A 17,651-nucleotide genomic window follows, 5' to 3' on the forward strand; every position below is an offset into this window, starting at 1 on the left:
TGGCCTCCAACAGCATTTTCTGAAACAGGGTCCCCATAAAAAATGGATTCAGCGATCAAAAATATTTTGGGAAACTCTTAAGAAATGAACAATGCAGATTAGCGTATTAAAGCCCCTGAGCATGTCTGCAGGAAAAAAAAATCTGTTTAACTCTCCCTCAGCTTTTCTTACTTTTCAACCAGAGGGACTTGTTTGGACTAACACATCTACAACACCCACCAGGCCTACCATTCCAGGGAGACGTATTTTGGGTAAAGTCAGCCCAGAGGATTGAGCCCAGATGGCTTAGCACACATCTGCCGACCCTTATTGCTGGGTCCCCGCTACTTCTCCATCTTCAGCACCCCTTCTCTTCTGGGGCTGCTTCAAGTGCCTACCTCTCCTGCCTAGATCTTCTCCCTCTTTTTAATCAGCTTATGGGGTCAGCTATGTTCTCCTCCCCTCTCCGTCCCAGCTCCCAAACCCTAAAGACTATCCCATCTGCCTGGTCCTCATCTACCATTTCATCTTCCCACTTCAGTTACACTGATTTCCTTCACTAAACGTTTTTGTTATCTTACAGGTATATTTCCTACTCCAGCTAGATAATAAGCTCCTCTGGGACATCTGCATCTTAAAACTAATTTTATAACTAATGACATTTTTTAACAACTCACTACAAATTCATGAAATCTGGGGCAAGGTCTTGTGCAGGACAAGTGTTACACATGGTCTCTTTGAACGGAAATAAAGTGGACGTCTCCAAGTATGCCAGTGTAGGAAGAGGAAGAGGGAGGTCATATTGAGACAGAATGCAACTTTCAGAGTAATCAGAATTTAGCAGAGTGGGTGTGGGGTGTCCACAAAGCAGCATCAGGGTTCCAACAGTTCTAGAAAATCATTACCAGTACCAAAATGTCTAAGGTGAAAACACAGACATAAAGCTGTGTACATCAAACCCTAAAATAGACTGTCCAATGTAAAAGAGGATACATCCACTCATATGATCTGAGGCAGATGTGATGACATGCAGGAAGAGAAATGACTGTCATTTTGGAGTATGTTAACCCCCAAATCAGAGAATTTACTAATTCCTAGCACTTTTAAGGTTTATGACCAACCTAGACAGCATATTAAAAAGCAGAGACACTACTTTGTCAACAAAGGTCCGTCTAGTCAAGGCTATGGTTTTTTCCAGTAGTCATGTATGGATGTGAGAGTTGGACTATAAAGAAAGCTGAGCACCGAAGAATTAATGCTTTTGAACTGTGGTGTTGGAGAAGATTCTTGAGAGTCCCTTGGACTGCAAGGAGATCCAACCAGTCCATCCTAAAGGAGATCGATCAGTCCTGGGTGTTCATTGGAAGGACTGATGCTGAAGCTGAAACTCCAATACTTTGGCCACCTCATGCAAAGAGCTGACCCATTGGAAAAGACCCTGATGCTGGGAGGGATTGGGGGCAGGAGGAGAAGGGTACGACAGAGGATGAGATGGCTGGATGGCATCACTGACTCAATGGACATGAGTTTGGGTGGACTCCAGGAGTTGGTGATGGACAGGGAGGCCTGGTGTGCTGTGGTTCATGGGGTCGCAAAGAGTCGGACACGACTGAGCGACTGAACTGAACTACACTGAACACTTTAAGAAATTCCTAAGCTTCCTCGGGTTTTCCTTTTCTTCCTGCTGTCTACTTAACAAATATTTATGAAAAGCCTACTGGGCATTGAGAACTGAGCAAAAAAGACAAGTGAAAATGTATCATGAAAACCAGTATAGACTCTGAGACAGACTAGAGTCTAGACAGAAACTTTTAGATGAGCAAAAGTTTCTATTTTCTGAATGAATGTTTTGGTGAAATAAAAAAGAAAATCAATATGAAATAGTATATTAATGCAACAAGAATGAGATCACCTGAAATAAGTCACAAAGCAGGAAATGGGCAGAAATGTGCAATGGCAAATGTGCATGCTTGTTTCTTTTGAGAATTAATGACTTTCTGTTGAAGAATGGACACTGGTTGCAGTGACTCTTAAGCCTGACATGTTGCCTGACACATGGTAGGTATTTAATCCCAGTCTGTTGACTAAATTAATGAATAAACAAGTGAATGAAAGATGGCAGACAAGAAAGCCTTCTGGCAATGCACAGAAAGTCTGTGTTTGGCTAGAATTCTTTTTGTGCTGGAATTTCTTTAAACTGGGCACAGCGGATGATGAGCTATAAAGATCAACCTGTGCTTTCTCAAGAGACTACCTGTCTCCTATAAAATATCATTATGAATGATTAAAATTCATATGCCCAAATCTTTAGATAGCCTATGGGATTCTCTTTTACAGTGATTCAGGCAAATTCAGGATTCCTAAGAAAAAACACCACTCCAAAAATTTGAGAAGACAGTTCATTTTATAGTCTCAATAGGAAAAAATGGAGCGTGACAGTTGAGTTTGGACATTTGTCACTTGGGAGGAGGTGGGAAGAAAAGCATTACAATATTAGAATATTAACATGTTTAGGTGAAAAGACAAGACGTGACTAAAGGAAAAACAAAAGAGGAACAGTTTGGGAGAAGTCAACTTATCAGAATTTGCATCACATGAAATATGTGTTGAATCTTGGACTTGACTCTGATGCTTGTAGTCAATAATCCACGCTATTTTAAAATGCCACACTTACCATTTGGCACACTCCCATGTGTGTTCATAAACTTGATATGAACTATACCTCAGAAAAATTTGGTCACTTTAATGTTAAACAATAGAAAAACAGAAATAAATTCAAAGAAATCATTGATGATAATATGGTCCTTAGAATAAGGAAGAACTTTTCAAGGGAAGTGAGTAAGATATTTTCCATGGGGGCATGTACAACAAAAATGAACAAAGACTTAAGAAAGAAAAGAGAATGAATTCCTCAATGGCTGGTTAACAAAGTCCAGTCTTTTCTTTCTCTTTTTTCTGTAATGCTATGAACAGAGCACAGGGGATCAAGAAATTGTTGAACCCCAATACAACCCTGGATAATGCAGTTATGAAATAAATCACTTCCAATATTTCCAGACAACTCATTCAAACACCAGCAAAAACCACCTGAGGAAGGCTTCTCTGATAAGGCTGACACTCTCCTTTGCAACCAATAGTATTTTGTTAATAATACCACTATGAAACTTAAGTTTACCTTTATCCTATCTCTATAATGGATAGAGATGTGATAAAATAAATAACATCTAAAATAACATCTCTCACAGATATCATATGCTGCCTTTAATAAAGGATGTGTCTGACACACACCAGGGCTTACTAAGTGACAGGTGTCTTCATTATGACGAAGTTTCTTATTATTAAGCTGTAATTTTTTTTCACATCCACACATCCTCTCTTCCACCTTGAAAGCTGAGAACAAACTGTTTTTATCTCTTTGCAACCCTTGCAGCCCAGCACAGTGCCTTTCACAGGATGAACTGAATGTTAACTGAAAGTTTCTAGGTTTACCTTGGAAACTAAACTTTGTATGCTCAAAGAGAGAAACAGGTATCATCTCCCATCATACTTGCAAAAGGCATGTGCTCCTTTGGAAAGTAGCTGCAATGGCCTTAAACTATAACTCTCCTATAGTGGTGAATCTCTGTATGGTGCTGGGAGACAGTTCAAAGATGATATAGATGTGAAAAAGCAGTCCTATTGGGTTCCAACACAATGGAAAAAAATTAAAAGGCCACATCAGACAGCATAATCTTCTTGCATATTAGATGTTGTCCTAAGCCCATGAATGTATACTTAGAATGTATACATTAGAATTTATACTTAACACTTTATAAATGCATATTGTTTTCTCTTTTATTAATAAGGAAACCAAGCTGAGGTTATAAAGATTAACAACTTTGCCTCAAATCACATCAATAGTAAATGATGGTATCAGGATCTGAGTCCGAGTCTACAATTCCTAGGCTTAATCTCTTAACCGTCTGCCAGGTAACTTGCAGTTATAGCAACACTCTGAATCTACAATCCATTTAGGAGTCACAGTCTTACCTGCAGCAGTAAGTGCCATGACCTATTTTCGACATCTTTCAACACAGCCTATGATGATTCACTTCCTTCCCTTTATTTCAACCCTCCCTAGCTATCAGAGAACCTGAGAATCTGGGTTTAGAACCAGAAACTTCCTTAATATATTTGTGTGCTAAGTTAACATCAAGTAACATGAAACAGCCATGCTCTCTGAGATGAGCAATGAATTCACAGGGACTGCTTACTTAATTCACTGCCATCTAAGAAGTCTAAGCAGGAGGAGATATGTGAACAGAGTTACTGGGAGAATGAAGGTAGGAAGAGAGTAATATTTAGGAAGAAACAATGGTCAGAGATGGCAGCCTTTGGCAGCAATACTATCGGACTTCATTGCAGCAAGAAAGCCTCTCAAGCACCACATTCTGTGTCCTCTAAACCACAGCTACAGGAACCCTGAAGGGCAAAACCATCAGACATTTGAAAGGAACACGGCTAATGGACTAGATGAAATGGCACAGCTCTGCAGAAAAAGCAAAGAGGCTTGGACCACAGAGCCTGGTCTCTAAAAATGCTCAACAAATATTTATTGAACAAGCAAATCAATAATGAGGGTTTAGATTAGAGAGTTATGGGGAAGCCTGACAACCCTTCAGCAGGGTGATGTTAGCCATCATCAAGGTGCCCACAACTTTCCTCCACTCACGTCTCTCACATTAAACAGGAAAATCAGAGGAGGATGCCTAGGGTTGGAATCAATCATACATCTCTGTAAACTTCACTTGAAACCTCAAGCACCCAGCTGAAGCTACAGAAGTCCCCTCGTTAGAGGAGTGTCCACTAGATCCAATCAAACCTCATATGTGTGTGTGTGTGTGTGTGTGCGTGTGTGTGTGTGTATGTTGTATGTTTTTCATTGACATACAGTCAACCTAAGCATGTAAGTTCAACTTTAATCTAAATTTTTTAACATCTAAGAATTAAAAATAATATATAGGAATGCTAAATACAGAGGTTGAGAAAACAGATTCTCCACCAAAACAAACAAAAAAACTTAAAACCAAAATATCTACACATCAAAAGTTTTCCACAAAGCCCTCATGATACCAAAGAAGAAAAAGCTTCCTTGGGTATCTCATTCTTTCCTAACAACAGACCTTACTCTGTGATTACTTTCTTGGCTTATCTGTTATCTCGTTAGTGGTACACACAGCCAGCCTCTGGCCATAATTAGCTCCTTATGATATACCATCTTGCCTGTAAATCTTTGAATAAAAGTTCTCAAAATGACAAACAAGAGGCCTCACATGATGTCTGAAATGCCAACCAAATTCTCAATCAGTTGGCATTCTTGACATCGCTTTTGGAGGGAAGTCATGAGTGATATTCACAGCCGAGACATGAGAAACAGCTGCCCTCCATGTTGAAGAATAAGAGAAAAGGAACAAATCTACATGAAGGCCTTCTGCACATTTTCCCTATAAATGATAAAACAGAGAAATTTCTATTTATCCACCTGTTTCCAAATATAACCCTGGTTTTCCAAGTAGTGGGTGGAAAATAAAACCCTGATTGTCTTCATATGGCTCAGACAAGGCACAAAAACTCTTAAGTTTTATGCTCTAAATACAGAAAATTGCTTCATTTCTGAAGTAAATATATGCCAGAAACTTGCGGATATCTCAAGAATGCCTTGTAGCTAAAGAAAGTAACATCATTGCCTACTCATTTTGCTTAATTTGCTAGTCTCTCAGCAACTTTGTGCTAACACTTTCATCCCATTTTAGATCTTGGCATAAGGCAACAGTCCAGAGCCCAGAAAGCCACCTCTAGCGGCCAGCCCTCTCAGGATGGAGTGTCTTCCCAAGACGCCTGTCTGCTAATGCCCATGTTCCATGCATTTCACTTATCTTCCCCAAGCTACATTCCAGTAACTAAGCTTCATAAGCTTCTTCTGAATTGTTTACTCTCTGTTTTAAAGCCCTGTCAGCTGTTGGGATGATCTGAGAGATTCTTTTTATTTTTGGTTAAGCGGGATTGGTGAGCCTTATTGGGCCTTTTGGTGGAATCCCTACTATTGAAAATTCCCACTGCTGGGATTAAAGGAGATAATGCCTGTGAAAGCCTTTTGTAAACTGTAAAGTCCTGGTCGAACGTAGTGTGCTGTTGTAATATTAACCATCACGACAATAACCACAATCCAGCTTTAATGGAGGCTTTAAAATGACCACAGCCATTTGGGCCTCGTCTCTGCTCCATTTCCAATCCAGGTCCTTGGTTGATGTCCAACACAGGAGAGCTCACAAAACAGCTTGGTTGCCGTGAACAAATGAATGGCTTAAAACATCACATCGTTTTCCAAATTAATATCCACATGTAAAGTGAAGCTAGACTATTTAGATAGTGAAAATATTCTGCCCAAAACACTGAGATGCTCAGAAAAAAACTGCAGAACCAAAACTTACTCTGAAGAAAATTTCACTGATAATAAAAGCTAGTCCTTTGCACTCAGAATTGGAGAAGAAGAGAAGGGGGACAAACAGGTGCAGGAATTTCTATGAGCCTGCAAAATTTTCTTTTAGTTCACAATAGCTTAGAGGAGGAGGTTGCCATCGCAGAGAAGGGAAGGGGTAATGATTTTGGATGGCTAATGTGCAAAAACACAGAAGTGGCAAAGGCTGGCCCAGCATGGAGCATTCCAAGCTCAGGCTTATTTCCAGGCTTGTGTCTCCTTGGGTTGCAGAGGACCAGCTCCTATGGGAGGAGGGAAGAGGCTGCAGTGGGAGGAGAGGAGTCTGCTAAGGAAGAGGTGCTGAGAGGAAATGAATTATTTTTGGAAAATGTTTTCCGGAGCATTTGCAGGAACAGTTCAGGTCATGATACGATCTATCTGAAGTCTACCTACGTGTGAGGAGGTGTGGGCTGACAGCAGAAAGGAAGACCATGGTGACCAGAAACTGTTGCCTCATTTATCCTTCTCAACAGAAGGCATCTCAACAGAATCAAGAAGGGAAACTCCAGCGAGACTGCTAGTGACTCAGGGAAGCAAATGCAGATACCAAATTTATGCCCAGGGGCTGATTCAAACAGTCCCTTTTGGCTAAGGGGTAAGGTGGGGTGGGCTGGGGTGGGGCCTAGAGTTGGGAAGGGTAGCAGGAGGTCTGCAGGGCTCCAGTGGCCTGGAGGGCCCCTGCACTAGCCTGGCCGCTAAGCTCCAGAAAATATCACATTTCTGCCCATCAATCAGCATTAAGCGGCTTTGGGGGCTGAGCTTTCAGCACAGGCAGTTGCCAGTAGCAACAGGGCACACACTAGTAGCTCCTGGTGAGCTGGGGAGACAGCAACCAGTGAGGGGCTGCCAGGGCCAGACAACCTGAGCTGGGTAGACAAGGTCAGAGACCATTGGTGATGGGCCTGGGGGTACCGGGATGGAGGCAGGCCCCAGGGGCCAGGAGTGGCCCAGGCCGCTGGCCCCTGGGGATGGGGGCCGGGGTGGGGGTGGGGTGAGGTTGAAGGGTTTCTGGTGGCACAGCATTGGGCCAAGTACGGTAGCCTCCCGACCCCCCTGGAGGGGCCTGGCTCTGCTAGCCCCGACACAGAAGTCAAGGCCAAGGAGCAGTTAGAAGCACTGGTCCTGCGCTTGGATGAGTCGGAGTTCTCAAGACCAGGCCCTTCCCCGCCACCCCCTCCCTTCGGGAGCCTCTGGAGGACGCCAACGTGGAACTGTGTCTGCACGTGTGCTTGTTTTCATTTGCGCTTCCAGCACAAAAGCAAGGCCCCACAGGTGGAAAGGAGGGTGTGTGTGTGTGGTGCGGGGCTCGGATTGCGTGGGAGCGGGAAGGGGGATGAAAGCACACATCGCGGCTCCCACCCACAGCCTGCGAGGCGGGTCCAGGTGCAGGCGCTGGGGGAAGAGAGCCGCAACCTCGTGCCACCTCCCCGAACTTATCCCCCTGCCTGCCGCTGGGATCCGGTAAGGTGGAAAAAGAAGGGCGACGGTGAGGGAGGGCGGCAGAGGGCAGAGATGGACCGAGGAGACCACAGAGGGAGGCACAGAAGCAAGGCGTCCCCGCGGACTAGTGGGAGCAAAGGAGCCGAAGGGTCAGAGGCTGGAGAGCGCAGGCGGCGTGAGCGGGAGGCGCGCCCGGGAGAGGAACAGGCTGGCATCTCCTTACCTGGCCGGCGGTGGAGCATCTTGCAGTAGGTCGGGGCCGGGATGGGCAGACCCTGCAGTGCTGTCACTTCGGGGGCAGCAAGGCGCTGGCCGCGGAGCCCGCAGTTGATAAATTTGCCATGCCCGGGGCTCGCGGAGGCAGCTGGGGCCGGACGCGCCCCGCCGCCCACCGCGGCCGGCGGCCGAGCCTCCTCCGTGCGCTCCCGGGCGCTCTTCCGCTTTGTTGTGTTGGGCTGGTCTTCCTGAGCCTGCCTGGGGTGCTGGGTGCCCTCTCGGCAATGGGACGTTTCCCCGGCCTTCCGGGAGGCCCCTGGGATCCGCTTGCCACTTTCCTCCCGGAGGCGCGCGTTAAACAGCTGCCCCGTTGCGCCTGGCGGGGCCGCGCGGTGCGCTCCTAGCAGGCGGCTCCGGCCTGTAGATTCCCGCCCCCCACCTTCTCCCCCTCCCCGCCCCTCCGCGCCCCCCCCATCAGAAGCTGCTTAGAATCAGGCTGTCAAATCCAGCCCATCTGCTGCAATCATAATCAGTCTCAACCCAACGATTCTGACAAATCTCTGCCTGGAGCCGGAGTTGGGGGAGCCGGTGGGTGCGCGGCGCGGGCGCGGAGGGGAGGAGGGGGCGAGGGGGCTATCGGGAACAGCGCGGGGAGAGCGGGGCCTGGAGGCTTCTATTGTCTGCCCCAAACAGAGGAACTGAAAGGGGAAATGGGGATCCCAAAGGAGAAATAATGGTTTCCTTTCCCAGTTTCCGATAAGAAAAATCAATCCATCCTGGTAGACATAGCCATCCCCTTACCCGCATCCCAAACCGCTGCTTGCTCTTTCTGGGTGGAACGAATGCTAAGGAACTGAAGGAACAGGTCTTGTAATCTTACCATCAGCCTGATCCAGAGACTGACACGAATATTCAAAGTAAGATATTGTAATTGGCAGCTAAGAGCTAGAACTAACAGTCATTTGTCTGCAGTCAGAAGTTGGTTCCCAAGTACATTTGAGAATCAAGTTTATGAAGGGAGAACCACCCTGTAATTCGCGATGAAGCTGGGCCCACTGCCTCCTGTTGGCATTTTGAAAGATAAAAGGAAAATCTGCTTTGGGCAAGAAAATGCTGGACTCAGGTTACCCCTGGCCTGAGTTAAAAGAATTATCATATTTTCTCTCACATTTTAATGGAAGTGTTCTTTTTAAAGAAATACTATTTTATTAGAAAATCCTGACTTCTGAAAAACTGATATTTTTTTCCCAACTAAAATAGTTTCTTCTGCAGATGAAATAAGTTTCTTCTGCTCCTTTCTATAATATACTTTGAACTATTTTAATATGCCACTGCAATATAATCACACATATTTCTACTGGTTATAGGCTTATGGGGATTATGGCAAAATTTTTTAAATGAAAATAACAGCAGTCCTAGAGATACATAAATCTTAAAGTATAAAGAAAACAACCAATGGGATTATGCCTGCTTTCATACATTCTTTGCAAGTGCTGGAAATGGTCAGTTACCCTGAATGACAGTATTCGTTGGTGAAATAATTTGTTGGATAAACAGATCACCAGTTGAAAAGTTGAAGAGGAAAAACTTTTAAGTCATTTATTCAGATAGATGTAAAAGTCAGGTAAAAAATAACTATACTGTGAAAACTGAATGAGCTTTAAAATACTGCTCAAATCATGTTTGCTTGATGCTCTAGTTGAGAAATGGAGGGAAGTCACAGTAAGCCCCCCACTGATCCAGCCAGAGACTGTCTTCTACTTATTTTACAGCGCAGTAGTATTTACAACAGGAATATGCGGTAATGGGCACTCCATGAATATTGATGGTTTGAAGTTTTAATTTACAGGTCACTGTAAATTAAAATCATATACATTACTGTGGCTGGACAGGTGAGCTAAAACGAAGTTCAAGTGTTACTTTCCCACATAAGGAAATAATGTAAGTAAAGGACAGCTACAGATCCAATGTTAAGATGCTTTTATAATATCTAAAAGTTTGCAATTTTTCATTGCCGGTTTGTTTAATGTGTTTATTAATATTAAAAATTCTGTTAAAAGATTGATCAACATGGTACCAAGAAGTCAATATTTCCAAAAAGCTCCTCCCCACCAGAATAAAGTATCATGCTGGTGAATAATTTAAGGGACAATGTCCAGGAAATCGGTGTTGTCCAAGTAGACAGGAGTTGAGTGGAAAGTCAGACCCTGGGCTACAGGCACCTTCCTGTTGTGTTCCGCTGTGTTTTTTCCCCTGCAGATTGGTAGTTTTAATTGGATCAGGCCCACATAGGTGAGAGGCTACATTGATGGCCCCACCTCCAATCCATTGAGTCTTTGGTTCTAACTTCAAAATATATCCTGTCCAGTTGTCTCAATTATTTACTTCTCAGTTATATATTGAGTGCTTGCTGTGTTTCAGTGCTGGAAAATATGAATGAGTAAAAACTCAGAAAAAAACATTTTGATCTTGTGGAACTTATATTCTTCAGGAGAAGACAGACATTAGAAAAGAATAAGGAAATAATACTTTTTGTTAGAAAGTCATCAGTGCTAAGGAGAAAAATAAAGCAGGGAGGGTTGGGTGGTATTCAAGTTTAAGCAAAATTCTCAGTGATAATCCCATTGAAAATGCCAAGTGTGAGTAAGTAAATATAAGTGGCAAGGAAACAGTGAGCCATGTAGGTATCTGAGGGAAGATGGTCCTGGGAAGCAGAAAGAGCAGGTGCAGTGGCCCTTAGAGATGAATGTGCTGGGAGAGGTCTGAGAAACAGCAGTGAGGCAGGAACAGAGTAAGGTGAGAGGATTATGGGGATGGTCTGAGAGGGCAGATCATTGGGTGGGACATAACAGGTCATTTGAATGCAGAGTTTCAAAGAATAGTAAGGAGAGATAAGAAAGCCTTCCTCAGTGATCAATGCAAAGAAATAGAGGAAAACAATAGAATGGGAAAGACTAGAGATATCTTCAAGAAAATTAGAGATACCAAGAGAACATTTCATACAAAGATGGGCACAATAAAGGACAGAAATGGTATGGACCAAACAGAAGCAAAGGATATTAAGAAGAGGTGTCAAGAATACACAGAAGAACTATGCAAAAAAGAGTTTGATGACCCAGATAACCACGTTGGTGTGATCACTCAGCTAGAGCCAGACATCCTGGAGTGAGAAGTCAAGTGGGCCTTAGGAAGCATCACTATGAACAAATTTAGTGGAGGTGATGGAATTCCAGCTGAGTTATTTCAAATTCTAAAAGATGATGCTACTAAAGTGCTGCACTCAATATGCCAGCAAATTTGGAAAACTCAGCAGTGGCCACAGGAATGGAAAAGGACAGTTTTCATTCCAATCCCAAAGAAAGGCAATGACAAAGAATGTCCAAACTATGACAAAATTGTACTCATCTCACACGCTGGCAAAGTAATGCTCAAAATTCTCCAAGCTAGGCTTCAATAGTACGTGAACCAAGAACTTCCAGATGTTCAAGCTGGATTTAGAAAAGGCAGAAGAACCAGAGATCCAATTGCCAACATCTGTTGGATCATAGAAAAAGCAAGACAATTCCATAAAAACATCTACTTCTGCCTTATTGATTACATCAAAGCTTTGACTGTGTAGATCACAACAAACTGTGGAAAATTCTTAAAGAGATGGGAATACCAGACCACCTGACCTGCCTCTTGAGAAACCTATATGCAGGTCAAGAAGCAACAGTTAGAACTGGACATGGAACAACAGACTGATCCCAAATTGGGAAAGGAGTACATCAAGGCTGTATATCGTCACCCTGCTTATTTAACATATATGCAGAGTACATCATGAGAAATGCTGGGCTGGAAGAAGCGCAAGCTGGAATCAAGATTGCCAGGAGAAATATCAATAACCTCAGATATGCAGATGACACCACCCTTATGGCAGAAAGCAAAGAGGAACTAAAAAGCCTCTTGATGAAAGTGAAAGAGGAGAGTGAAAAAGTTGGCTTAAAGCTTAACATTCAGAAAACTAAGATCAGGGCATCCGGTCCCATCACCTCATGGGAAATAGATGGGGAGACAGTGGAAACAGTGTCAGACTTTATTTTGGGGGGCTCCAAAATCACTGCAGATGGTGATTGCAGCCATGAAATTAAAAGACGCTTACTCCTTGGAAGGAAAGTTATGACCAACCTAGATAGCATATTAAAAAGCAGAGACATTACTTTGCCAACAAAGGTCCATCTGGTCAAGGCTATGGTTTTTCCAGTGGTCATGTATGGATGTGAGAGTTCGACTGTGAAGAAAGTTGAGCACTGAAAAATTGATGCTTTTGAACTGTGGTGTTAGAGAAGACTCTTGAGAGTCCCTTGAACTGCAAGGAGATCCAACCAGTCCATCCTAAAGGAGATCAGTCCTGGGTGTTCATTGGAAGGACTGATGCTGAAGCTGAAACTCCAGTACTTTGGCCACCTCATTCGAAGAGTTGACTCATTGGAAAAGACCCTGATGCTGGGAGGGATTGGGGGCAGGAGGAGAATTGGACAACAGAGGATGACATGGTTGGATGGCATCACCGACTCAATGGACATGGGTTTGAGTAAACTCCGGGAGTTGGTGATGGACAGGGAGGCCTGGCGTGCTGTGATTCATGGGGTCACAAAGAGTCGGACACGACTGAGCAACTGAAGTGAACTGAACTGAGTGGTAAAGTATCTGCCTGCCAATGCAGGAGACACAAGCGATGCAGGTTCAATCTCTGGGTGAAGAAGATCACCTGCAGTAGGAAATGGTACCTGACTCCAGTTATTCTTGCCTGGGAGATCCCACAGACAGAGGAGCCCGGCGAGCAGTGCCTGGGGCTGCAGAGCCAGGCATGACGGAGCACAATGCCAAGTCATGGGTCAATGAGTATCTCATTGCCCTGGTCCTTTACTTTTTTCAATACATTGAATTTCTTCATAATAAAAAATGAAAAAAAATACATACTTTTAAAACCCAATAGCTAAATATAAAGGAATTAGAAAAAAATAGAATTTGATGTCTTAAAATTAAAACACTATCAAAACTTGTAAGATGAAAACAACTAAAGCAGTACGTAAAGAGAAATTAATAATTTTAGTGCATATTCTGGAAATGAAGAAAATTGGAAAATTAATGTGTCAAGCATCCAAGTAAAGAGGCAAACATAGCAATAAACAAGTAGAATAAAAGAATTAGTAAAGATAAAATCAAAGTCTAATAAAGTATAACACAAAGCATTAATACAGGATCAATACAACAGTGCCTGTTTAGATCAATGAAAAACAGAGGAGACATAAATCACTAAGTTTTGGAGTAAAAAAAAACCTGCATAACTAAGGATACAAGAGATTTAAAATAACAGGACTGCTTCACTATGAGCAACTTTATAGCAATAAATTTTTAAACACAGATAAAATCATCAGTGTCCTAAATTTTTAAAAATCTGTCCATAAAGCTCTAGAATCAACAGAATCTTGAACAATACATCAACTCAATAGTTGAAAATAAAAATTTACCCCTGCATAACTAATAGGCCTAGATTTTAAAAATATCTTTATTGAGATATAATCCATATACTATAAAATTCACCCATTTACGGTGTACAAAACATCACCATCATTTAGGTTTAGAAGAACTTTCATAACCCCTCCCCCAAAAATCCCCCAGTACCCATTTGTAGGCACTCTTCATTCTCCAGCCAGAGGTAACCAACAATGCACTTTTTATCTCATAAAATTTGCTTATTCTAGGTATTTCATATAAACACACTCATACACTATGTGATCTTCTGGGTTTGTCTTCTTTCACTTAGCATAATGCTTTTAATACCTGTCCTGCTGTAGCATATATCAGCATTTCATTTCTTCCTGTTGCCAAATAATATGTCATTCTATGGAGAGATATCATTGGATGAATTTCGTTTCAGTTCCTATACCCATTTTTTTTTTCATAAGCCATTGGGAATTTTAATGGTTAATTTAAAAAAGTAAAAGATATATATGACAATTTATACTCTGATTTCCTTTTCTCCATTGACATTGAAAAGTCAATATCAAATCAATGACATGAGTCAAGTATTCATTAATAGAATATATCTCAGCATTTTATAAGATGTTACATTAGTAATATTTAACTAGAGGCTATACATAAAAATAACATTTATTCATTTTTCAACTAAAAAATTAGTTATCAAGTGTCATATGTGTGATTCACAAAATAGTGGTTAGTACAGACAGTTACCAAGAAACAAGCTACTTTAAGAAAGATTATGTTCAAAACAGCCCATGACTTACCATTATTTCCACCAATTAGGCAATTAGGCAAAATGATAAATTCCTAAAGATCATTTAATTAATAGTGGCCAGAGTCAAGAGTGAGTTAGGCACATCTGCTACATAAATCTGCTTTTCCTATTACAGTTTTTTTTTTAACATGCCTTAAAAAAACTGGACCCACAATTCAACAATAAAATGACAAATATCAATACCTATGCCCATTTTTATATTGGATATTTGTCATTTTATTGTTGAATTGCGGGTCCAGTTTTTTTAAGGCATGTTTTACAAAACTTGAAAACAATACAAAAACTCTAATATTCAAATTTTGCAGGAGAAGTTCTAGTAAAACAAAGTGTGGAGGGGAGAAAGATTAAAGAGAAGGGGGAGAAAAAGGAGAAAGGAGAGATTTTATGAGTCATCTAGAATGACCTCGATAGTAAAAGTAAACATGTATCATACAGGAAAGCTAATGAATGTTGTCCTAAAAATTCTAAATAAAACAATCCATCAATGTGAAAAATAAAAAATAATGGTAATAATAATGATAATAACAATAAAGAATGACGAAATAAGTTTTATCCTATAAAGCAAACCCATTTATTCCAGCAGATTTATACACTGAACTTTACCAGGTGGTCTTGAAATGTTTATAAGAGAGATAAAGGCCAAAAATGCACAACTAATCTTTAAGAATGGTGACTCCACTAACATCCAGAAACGAGTCAGGCACCTTGTTATAAAGGTAGGTAATTAAACAGGTAAGTGAGGTAGGCAGTTACATCAATGAAATAGTAAGAGAGCCTAGAGATAGACGTACATCTATTGAATAAAGGTGCTGTTCAGAAATGGTATCATTGGGACTTCTCTGATGCAGAGGGTGTGGATTTGCTCCCTGGTCATGGAGCTAAGATCCCACATGACTTGTGGCCAATAAACCAAAACATAAAACAAAAGTAGCATTATAACAAATTCAATAAAAGACTTTAAAAATGGTCCACATTTAAAAAAGAAAAAAAGAAATGGTGTCATTAATTAGTGGAGAAAGAGTTGACTACTGAAACAATGGCAACAAATCCACTTTCTATCTGAATAAAGAACTCAGACCATTTACAAAAAATAAACTAAGATTAAACACTGAATGTGTAAAGGAGAAGAACAATTTAGAGGACTTTTTACCTCCAATTTCAAGACTTAATGTTACCCAATTTCAAGACTTACATAAAGCCTCAGTAATCAAGAGAGCATGATATTTGAGAAAGGACAGATATATTAATGGAGAGACCAGAAATAGACCCTCACAAATACAGCCAACTGATCTTTGACAAAGGAGAAGAGACGATAGAACAAAGATAGTCTCTTCAACAAATGGTCCTGGAATATCTGGAAACCCACATGCAAAAAAAAAAAAAAAATCTAGACTCAGAATTTACACCCTTCTTACAAATTACTCAAAATGGATCAAAATGGACGTAAGGGTAAAACAAAACCATAAAACTCCTAGAAGATAACATCAGAGAACATATCAATGACCTTGGGTACAGTGATGCCTTTTTAGATATAACATTAAAGAAATAATCCATGAAAGAAAGAAGTGATAAGCTGGACCTCATTAAAATTAAAAACATCTGCTCAGTGAGATACAGTATCAAGAGAATGAGAAGACAAGCCACAGATTGGGAGAAAATATTTGCAAAGGACATATCTAATAAAGGATTAATGTCTACAATTTAAAGACAAGTCTTGAAACTCAACAATAAGAAAACCACCTGATTTTAGAAATGGGCCACAAACCTTAATAGGCACCTCACCCAGCAAATAAGTGTATGAAAGGATACTCCACACAAGGTCATCAAGGAAATGCAAGCTCAAACAACACTAATGAGATGCCACTACATAGCCGTTAGAATGGGTAAGACTCGGTGATAACACCCAGTGGTGGTGAGGATGTGGAACAACAGGGTTTTACATACATTGTTGGTCGGAGTGCAAAATGGTAGAGTCAGTTCAAACACAGTTCAGAGTTTCTTACAAAACTAAACATACTTGTACCATACGATCCAGCAATCATGTTCTTTGGTATTTATTCAAAGGAGTTGAAAACTCATATCTAAGCGGTGTTGGAGGAGAGAGGGATTGGGAGTTTTGGATAAGCAGATACAAACTATTACATAAAAAATGGATAAACAAAGTCCTACTGTAGATCACAGGGAACTATATTCAATATCCTGTGATAAATCATAATGGAAAAGAATATAAAAATAGGCATATATATATAATTGAGCCACTTTGCTGCACAGCAGAGATTAAACATAACATCATAAATCAAATATACTTCAATAAAACTAAAAAAATGAAAACTCACATCCACATAACTTGCATGCAGATATTTACAGTATCTTTATTCATAATTGCCCAAACATGGAAGCAACCAAGAGGTCCTTCAGTAGTTAAATGCATAAACTATGGTGCCTCTGGACAATAGAATATTAGTCGGCAAAGAAGCTGGCTTAAAACTCAACATTCAAAAAACTAAAACCATGGCATCTGGTCCCATCACCATGGCAAATAGATGGGGAAAAAGTGAAAGACTATTTTCTTGGGCTCCAAAATCACTGTGGAAAGTGACTGCAGCCATGAAATTAAAAGATGCTTGCTGCTTAGAAAAAGAGCTATGACAAACCTAGACAACACATTAAAAGCAGAGACATCACTTTGTCAACAAGTTCTGTCTAGTCAAAGCTATGGTTTTTCCAATAGTCATATATGGATGTGAGAATTGGACCATAAAGAAAGCTGAGCACTGAAGAATTGATGCTTTTGAACTGTGGTGCTAGAGAAGACTATTGAGGGTCCTTTGTATAGCAAGGAGATCAAACCACTCAACCCTAAATGAAATCAACCCTGAATATTTATTGCAAGGACTGATGCTGAAGATGAAGCTCCAATACTTTGGCCACCAGATGCAAAGAGCTGACTCATTGAAAAATACTCTGATGCTGGGAAAGACTGAGAGCAGGAGAGGAAGTGGATGACAGAGGATGAGATCATTGGATGGCATCACCAATGACTCAATGGACATGAGTTTGAGCAAACTCCGGGAGATAGTAAAGGACAGGAAAGCCTGGTGTACTGCAGTCTCCTTGGGGTTGCAAAGAGTCAGACACAACTTAGTTTATTTCTTTTTCTTGTTCATTCACTATCAAGCCATGAAGAAATAAGGAGGA

The 17,651-nt window shown here is 41.2% G+C and overlaps 1 protein-coding gene across 10 annotated transcripts in view; it reads right to left on the reverse strand.

Moving 5' to 3' along the window:
* Positions 1-17,651, reverse strand: part of NCKAP5 (NCK associated protein 5) — a 1,111,865-nt gene that overhangs the window by 648,666 nt on the left and 445,548 nt on the right. The window contains exon 1 of one of the 10 annotated variants that reach the window (XM_043487522.1): positions 8,160-8,647. The exons of the other annotated variants lie outside the window; for them this stretch is intronic. The gene's annotated coding sequence lies outside the window, so the exon portion shown is untranslated. Of the gene's footprint in view, positions 1-8,159; positions 8,648-17,651 lie in introns of those variants that run through there. 10 annotated transcript variants of the gene reach the window in all.

The sequence above is a fragment of the Cervus canadensis genome, chromosome 15 (genome assembly GCF_019320065.1).
Source record: "Cervus canadensis isolate Bull #8, Minnesota chromosome 15, ASM1932006v1, whole genome shotgun sequence".
NCBI lineage: Eukaryota > Metazoa > Chordata > Mammalia > Artiodactyla > Cervidae > Cervus > Cervus canadensis.